This window comes from Pyrgilauda ruficollis, unplaced genomic scaffold (assembly GCF_017590135.1).
Source record: "Pyrgilauda ruficollis isolate IOZ18807 unplaced genomic scaffold, ASM1759013v1 scaffold40, whole genome shotgun sequence".
In the NCBI taxonomy this organism is placed as follows: domain Eukaryota; kingdom Metazoa; phylum Chordata; class Aves; order Passeriformes; family Passeridae; genus Pyrgilauda; species Pyrgilauda ruficollis.
In genome coordinates this window covers 5,136,164-5,143,886 of record NW_024525490.1, presented here as the reverse complement: position 1 = coordinate 5,143,886, position 7,723 = coordinate 5,136,164, and the positions used below count along the sequence as shown (strand labels likewise).

Here is a 7,723-nt window from a genome sequence, read left to right as displayed (position 1 = left end):
TGAGTGAGTTTTCAATGTATTCTGAAATTGTAAATCTCCTTTAGCTGGTGTAACATGCTGTGTATCAGTACAGAAACACCGGTGCTGAGCTCTGTGCGTGGCTTCAAGATTTCCCCAGCCAGTCCAGCCACAGTCCATGGTCTGCAGAGAGACACTGCAGCTACGTTTACACGACTGAAGCCCACATATAAATTAAGTGCATGCAATTTGGTTTCATGCAGCTGGATAAGAAACACATTTCCTGAAAAACCACTCCCTTTTTGTCTCTAATTACCTATGGAATAAACAACTCTGAACAGCAGATATTTTTCTCCCAGGGCAAGAAGTCATTGTTAGAGCTGGGGAAGGAAATGTCTCATTCCTTCCGACTGGGTCTATTGGTTTGAAAGTGCATTTACTCTAGAATGCACCAGGTAGCCCAAAGAAGGAAATTAATAAAAATTACATTGAGCTTTCTTAAGGGAAACATCAACTAATCAATTTAGGCGCAGATTCAGATGTGGAAAGCTGGGACTGTGTGTTCTCCAGTCCAAACCATCCTAAATCTCCGGTTTTAGTAGGCAGTGAGGAAGCAGGTCCATAATTTTGTCTTTGACTTCCTCTGAGGCAGCCAGCAACCCCCTTGGGAATCACCAGTGCCAGAGCTGGGCATGCCCTTGGCCTTCAAACTTTCTTGGAAAGAAGAGGAGCATCTTCATTTCTTTGAGTTGCAAAATCTGACAGTTGTAAAATATAGTCCAGGAAATAACCAAACCAGATATATTTTCTGTTGGCAGCAGTCACAAGATGTTTCTTTATAAGTATCTGCCTCTGAATAACAATTCTATCCCCAAACAGTTGGGCAGAAAACTCTACCACGGACAAATTTGTTAAATACACCCCAAATAAATGAAAAAAAAAATTTCCAAACTGAAATATTCAAACTTCTTTAGGAATTCAGATTGTCTGGGGCAAGTGAGATAGCTGCAGTTGAAAAATTCAGCTCACAAAATGTAGCCCACTAGAGAAATCCTGCCACAAATCACAAGAAAAGCTCTATGTAAGTTATAAATCGAGCTCTCTGTGATTTTTTTTTTTTTAGGAGACAAGACACTACGAAACAAACAGATCATTGTGTTAATTGCAATAAATACGCATAAAAGCACCTTGTGATCATGCTATTTGTATGTGCTGGAAGACAACCTACCTCAAAGGATCAGGTAAGTGGGCAACCTGCTCTTGGTAGGCTCATCTGCTGTGCAGCTGTCAGAGCAGCCCTGAGTGTTGCAGGGAGAGTGACCCTGGTGTCTTCAGCAGAGGTTTCTTGAAGAATAAAAATTAAAATTGTGACCTTTTATTCTTTGAACTTACCAGACATAGGGGTAATTAGACTCAGGAAACCTTGTGCAGCCAAATCCTTTAACTACTCACCTTAAAATGTGGCTCTTGATGTGGATATCTCTGTTGCATTAGAGGACCACGAAAATAGCCATGTGAGAAACCTTGGAAGTGTGATTTATTGAACAGATCTTTTCTCTGTTTGTCAGCAGGCATGTTCTAACAGCCCTTACATGTATTTTTCTTACAGTGTGGCTCACCCAAAAGGCTTCCCATCTGAGAAGTCCATCACTGCAGCCTTTTGAGTTTGTGACAGGCAGTCTGTGGCTCAGGTGGAATTTACAGCAAGTGAGTAGTTCTGGCAGCAAAGACCACATTGTCATTCATGTCCTGACAGAAAGGCAATATCTGTGTCCCTTCTGTACCACACCAGATTAAGCACTCATGTTTAGGACTGTACAGAATTCAAGGAAAGATTTTAATCGTCCTTGGCACAAGATAGCATTGAGCAAGAAAAGAAATAATGCAAAATTATTTCTTGATTGTTAGAAGGTCCATTTTATCCCTTAAAGTAAGGAGAGCAACACTTGAAGACATGAATTTATTTTGCCATGAAGCTATCAGCTCTTTTAGTTGGTGGATCAGGCAGGTGGGTCACTGTTTTCTTTCTCCTGGTACCCGTTGGTGTGTGATGCTGACTGACTCCCTGATGGGACTCACAAGTGAGTTATTTTTCTGAGTTTAACCACCTTTTGTTCCTAGTGCACCCTTTTCCACCCTTGTGTATACTCTTAGGGAAGTCTTCTTTTCATTACCGTAGGTATCCTTTTATTTTTTTTTTTTGTGTGACTTGTTTGTTTTGTTTTTTAAGTCAAAAGCAGTCACTTTTACTTAGAATTTTTAGCAATCTTCAGGCAGATTCCCACCCCAACTCCATCACCCATTTATTGATCTTATAGAAATAGGGGAAAAGATTCCTGATTTTTACTAGAATAATCGAGCTTTCAATTGTGGAATGCTTGTTTTTATTTTTTCTTATAACAGTTACCCCTCTTAGGAGCTCTTTACGACTAGTCAGTGTTTTTCTTGCAAATGGAATTAAGTATTACTTATCCAGCTCCTCCCTCTAGTGGTGACCATAGGGCTCAAAACCGAAGGAAGTGTTCATGCTTGTCAGCTTTATATCTGCAGGTCACACAGTCCTGTGGATTGGTGGCACCCTTGCTTTCTCTAAATGCAGTGCTGTGGTTACTAAGTCTGCTGTTTGTGAAAGAGTTTACTGTATTAATTTTAATATTTTTTTGTGAATACTAAATGGAAGAAACTAAGAGGGAAAGAAAGCAATTGGAGCAAAATTAGGTACTATACTTTGAATTAAAAGAGTGTTGTTCCTCATAAAGCTGCAGACAGTGAATTTTTGACCTAAAACTTTCAATTTAAAAAGAAAATTATTGTTGAAATCAGTACAGATGTAATTGCCTCCTAATCTGTATTCAATTAGAAGACTCTGCAGTTTCTCCACAGGACCTGAAATATTGTTTAAGGGGGGGGAATCTACTGGATGCGTGTAGAGATGAGTTTAACCAGCAGAGCAGTGTTGGAGCCTGTGTGGAAGCAGAGGCTTCACCAGGCTGATGGACACAGTGGCTGCAGTGCTTGAATGGTCACAAGCTGTGTCCAGGAGCAGAACAGGGCTAGGGCTTTGGTGTGTGGGTTTGTTTTACTCATCTATTTGTTTTCTAATTGGTGTCATGGTGTGTGTAAATAGACAATTATTTTATGTGTCCCTGAGATACTCTTAAAGAAACTTAAAATTCACTGTAATGCAGATAAAGCTGCTTGGAGGGCTGCCGGAAACTTCCCGATACAGCCAGGGTGTGCTCTGTTCCCGGCAGTGCAGGCTTCCTCTCATGATTGCTTTTCCTGGTGATTATTTAATATTAGCTTGCCAGTTCTCCCTAATTCTCTGTGATTGTCTGAGAACATGCAGCTTTTTTTTTATTGACTGCACAGCTGAAATGAATTTATAAACAGAAAGAGCAAGATTTAGTCTCACTCGGTATACGAAGCAAGAACATTTGGAAACTGAGAGACTGATGCTCATAATGAGTCCTGCCTGTGGAGGGGGCTTAGAAGGGGGTTGGGATTTAGGAATGGATCAGAGTTGCTGCTGTGTAGGTCACCTCCTCTGGGGTGCATGGGTGCCCTGCTTGATATGAGAATTGCAGGAGCCCCAAAACATTTATGTGATTGCACTTGCAGTGTCTGCCAAGGGACAGCTCTGCTACAAGAATTTACAGCCTTTCTAATGTACTCTGAGAAGAAGCAGCTTTGTGGTTCCTCACTCAGCAAAACCAAAACCAAAGCCAGAACCAAGTGCTGTTCCCAAGAGCGGCTTGCTGCAGTCCCAGCTGGTTGCCTGCACTTGGCACAGATGAGCTGTCTCTCTCCACCTCCCTCTGCCTCCTCCCTGTCTGCACAGCCTTTGTCTTTGAAATCTTCTTCCCAGATGCAGGGGAAGAAAAGGCCTGCCAGCTCTCCAGTGCGTGTTCCTCCCCAGCTTGCAGAGTCACTGAAACTCATTTGCCAGCAAATTTGCCTTTGGATGGAAATCAGAACTTGGAAAATAAATAAGTCCTCTTCATTGCCACCATGGAGACAGTGCTGAACTTGGGCAGTCGCTGGAAACCCACAAAGCCAGTGTGTCAGCAGCATTCAGAAGAGGCATGGAGCCCCAGGCCACCAGACAACCTTTTAAACACAGTCAGCTGTCCCTGAGGAGCTTTCCATGTCCACATGGAAGTGCTGCTGATTTCCTTTCATGGCCCATTTTCCTTTTAATACAACTACCAAGGGCAAAAGGACAGTCTGAAGGAGTTATAAATATAGCACAAATATATATGCTGCAGTTTTGATATCAAAACAAGGTACTACCCTTCTCTTACCAAGCCAGCTCTGATCAAATAGGGTGAGAGGCAGAGCAGCACCAGGGTGCAGGTGGTTAGCACAATTTTTTGATTGTCTGCACACTGTGATCCCACAAAAATCTACAAATGTCTTCCCACACCTCTCCCCTCTGCCTGTGGAAAGGCACCTGGGCTCCAGAAATCTGGCCTTGTGTAAGACTTGCTTGGCTCCTTTCGGCAGAGAGGAAGCAAAGGCCATGGCGTGTTGAGGATGGCTGCTGTGGGATTTGGGATTTTAGTCACTCATTAAGAAGTCAAAATACACTTATGATTCTCTGTTGGGGAAAAGAAAAAAAAATAAATTCACAGACTGAAGCATTCTGGTGTCACTCTGAGCAAGCTGTCATCCTAGCAGCCAGACCTAAAAGCACGTGGAGGAAGCTGAGAGGTTTTAAGCACTGCTGTCGTGGTAGGCTCTGCTCTGGTACCTGATCTCATCTGTGCTGGGCTGTTACATGTCCTGTATCTGTGATGTGAAGGTTTCTGAAGCTCAGCTGTCACCTTTGCCAAATGCTGTAGGCTGCACTAGAAATGCTGGTTTCTCAGCCATGAGTGTTACTCAGAATATAGGCTGCTGTGGGAATCATTCCTAGGGTTAGTAGCGGCAGCATCTTCTCCTTGCACCTCCAGGACTGTACTGAGCTACAGGGTAAAACTACAGTATCTTCAACACCTCAGGATGTAACTAGAAGGTGCATAGAAAGTGCTGTGCTTCAGCATTGTCATTTAGAAATATTCAACTGTAATAAATTCACTTAGAGATGACAGCATTCATTTATCTATTATTAGCAGAGTTCTAGGTGCTCGGATAGAGTATTGAATTGTCAGAGTTGTGGCACAATTTTAGTGGATTTCTACTTTCATTGGTCTCTGATTAAATTTTGTTTTTATTTCCTTAATAATGGCAACAGTTTTCTTTTTCAGACAATTGTACTTGTTTGGATGGAATAGCACTTGCCTTCTATTGTGCTTTAAAAAGTCTGACATATGTTGCTACCAAACAAGCTAACATTACATTTTAAGGAGAAAGTTAGTACCTTGACAAGGAGCTATGCCACTTTTTCATCAAACTTTTTATCTGAATTTTTAATCTGTAAATGGTGAATATAAAAGCATGAGGGAGGAGAATTACCTTCTTTTACAAATGATATTAGATGCTTCCTTTGTGTTACTCCTTTTCATCCACAGAACCTTAGGCTAAGAAACTTGGTCTGTATGAAGATATGGAAATTGCTTAAAGTTACATAATTGCTTGAAAAATTAGATGAGATCAGTAATATAAAATTGCTAATTTGGTTGACAGGTTTTTAATGCTGCAGTATTTTCTGTATTATGGATGCATTTCCCTTTCAAAGGGGGGCAGCTCTTTGCCTGTTTAAATTCTCCCTGCAACACCTACGTGTGTCTCCTGCAGTTTTAGTGTATTATTAGAGTCTAAAGTTGAAATACATGTCATTATCTTCAACAGAGCCATAAAATTGTTATTACTGAAGGCAGCTGGTAGTACAAATTACTTTTTTCCCTTTGGGGAGTATCTGAAAGACTTGAAACAGAGGACAGCCCAAAGCAAAAGCAGAGAAGGTTGATTTTATTACTTGTCTCCTACGTGAAGGTTTTGTATTACTCTTACTGTCGTCTTTCCATGTTCCATTGTCTAATTTCAACCAAATGTGAGTCATCTCAGAGTAAGTACTCAAGGTCCCACAAGCTTTGGGAAATAAAAAATAATAAATTCTAAAACATGAAAACCTAAACACCAAGAGTGGCTGGGGTTAGCACTCTGGTTTGAGCAAGAGAAACAGAACACAGCCTCTCTTTTTCCTGGCAGCAGAGGCTTGTCAGGCAGCAAAAGCCATCTATGCCCTGTCAGAGGTCTGGACCAGCTGCAGCTTATGGCAGTTTTCCCCATGTGCCAAACTGTGTAAGGGCTGGCAGAAGATATGGAAGGAAAACAAGGGCTGAATAGATTATAGTGGGGATGTGTAAGGATCAGTGATGACAAACCATACTGAAACAACCTCCATTTGTTTTGTGGAGGGTGCTACTCTCTACTGCAGCCATTGCCAATTATGGTTTCAAAACTGAAAAACAAATTTGAAAGTCGTGTGGTAGGGAAAGCCTTGGTGTGCAAGTGGTGATACCAATGACCAAAATACATCTTCTTCTTGCTGAGTGAATACTGAATTGGTGCTGCAAGATTTCTATACAATGACACCTTTCTGACCATGAGCTTTTCCTGATGACTTTCAGAAATTTGTTTCTGGTTACTTATGGTTTTTAAATTTTCTTCTTTTTTTCTGTCACAGAAATAGAGACTAAAACTTTCCCTGTCATTAGACACAGAAGGATGTGTCTAAGGAAGATTTCTGGCTTGCTGAATCTGAATTTGGCCTTACAAGGAAATTAAACCAATCTGATAAATAACAGATGTTTGCTTGTAATTTTTTTTCTTATTTTTGTAAAAGCCATATTTTAAAACAATTACACTTGAATATTTGACTATAGACATAATTTTAGACTGGGTACTAGAAGAAGGCAGTACAGCCAAACATTGTTAACCAGATAATTACGGGGAATTTAGGTAGCATTTTAGTGAGATTTTTTGATGGAGCTGTTTCTGCTTTATTTTCATAATGTTTCTAAAGCTCCTTAACTTTAAAAGGGACTACCTTTTCTAGAAATTCTTACAATTAGAAGTATGGGAAATAATGTTCTTAGTACAAACTTCTGTTTCTGCAGACAGCATAAGGAAGTAACGTGCCAGCAGCTGCCCTCTCTACAGAAACTTGCTGGTGGTTTATCCAGGACATTGGGATATTCTTGTATATCCTGGACACTAGGTGAGTGTACTGGAAGAGAAAAATAGGCCCATTTCACTAATCTAAATGTTTCTGAAGCACTGATATGGAACATGAAGGATTTTTATTGGTGTAATGTGTTATACTTGATTTTGTTCTCATTGAGCTAAAGCAGAAATGAGTTTTCCATTTCCTTCAACAGGAACCCAGGGTGTTTTTTTTTACCTGCAGGGAAAAAAAATACAGATTTATTGTGTTTGAATTTCCAGGATTTGGTATTGGCAGGCTACAGAGGTCACTTCAGTGAAAAACTGACAGAAGCTTGTGTGACGGAGGCAATGCCAGCTGGCTCCAAGGCTGAACCCATTAGTGACAGTGGTAGCACCTCTGAGATAATTAAGAAGGAGGAAAAACATTGGTTGGGCAGCTGCAGCCAGAGAAGAGAGAAATGAAAATAGGTGAGACCAACAACTATGCAGGCACCAAGGTCACTGAAGAAGAAAGGGGAGGAGATGCAGGAAGTACTGGAGCAGAGATTCCTCTGCAGCCCATGGTGAAGACAATGACGACATCTAGGGAAATGAGACTATGGGTTCAGGAAGTGTTAAGCTCATAAGTTCTGAAACGGTTAAATTTGAAGGG

The 7,723-nt window shown here is 41.0% G+C and overlaps 1 long non-coding RNA gene across 1 annotated transcript; it reads left to right on the top strand.

Annotated features, from left to right (window-relative positions):
- The first annotated feature begins 1,088 nt into the window (after positions 1 to 1,088).
- On the top strand, positions 1,089 to 7,117 carry LOC121358913. Its single transcript, XR_005955971.1, has 3 exons — positions 1,089 to 1,199; positions 1,568 to 1,665; positions 7,023 to 7,117. It is a non-coding gene; the product is annotated as an uncharacterized LOC121358913 (long non-coding RNA).
- Positions 7,118 to 7,723: the final 606 nt, after the last annotated feature.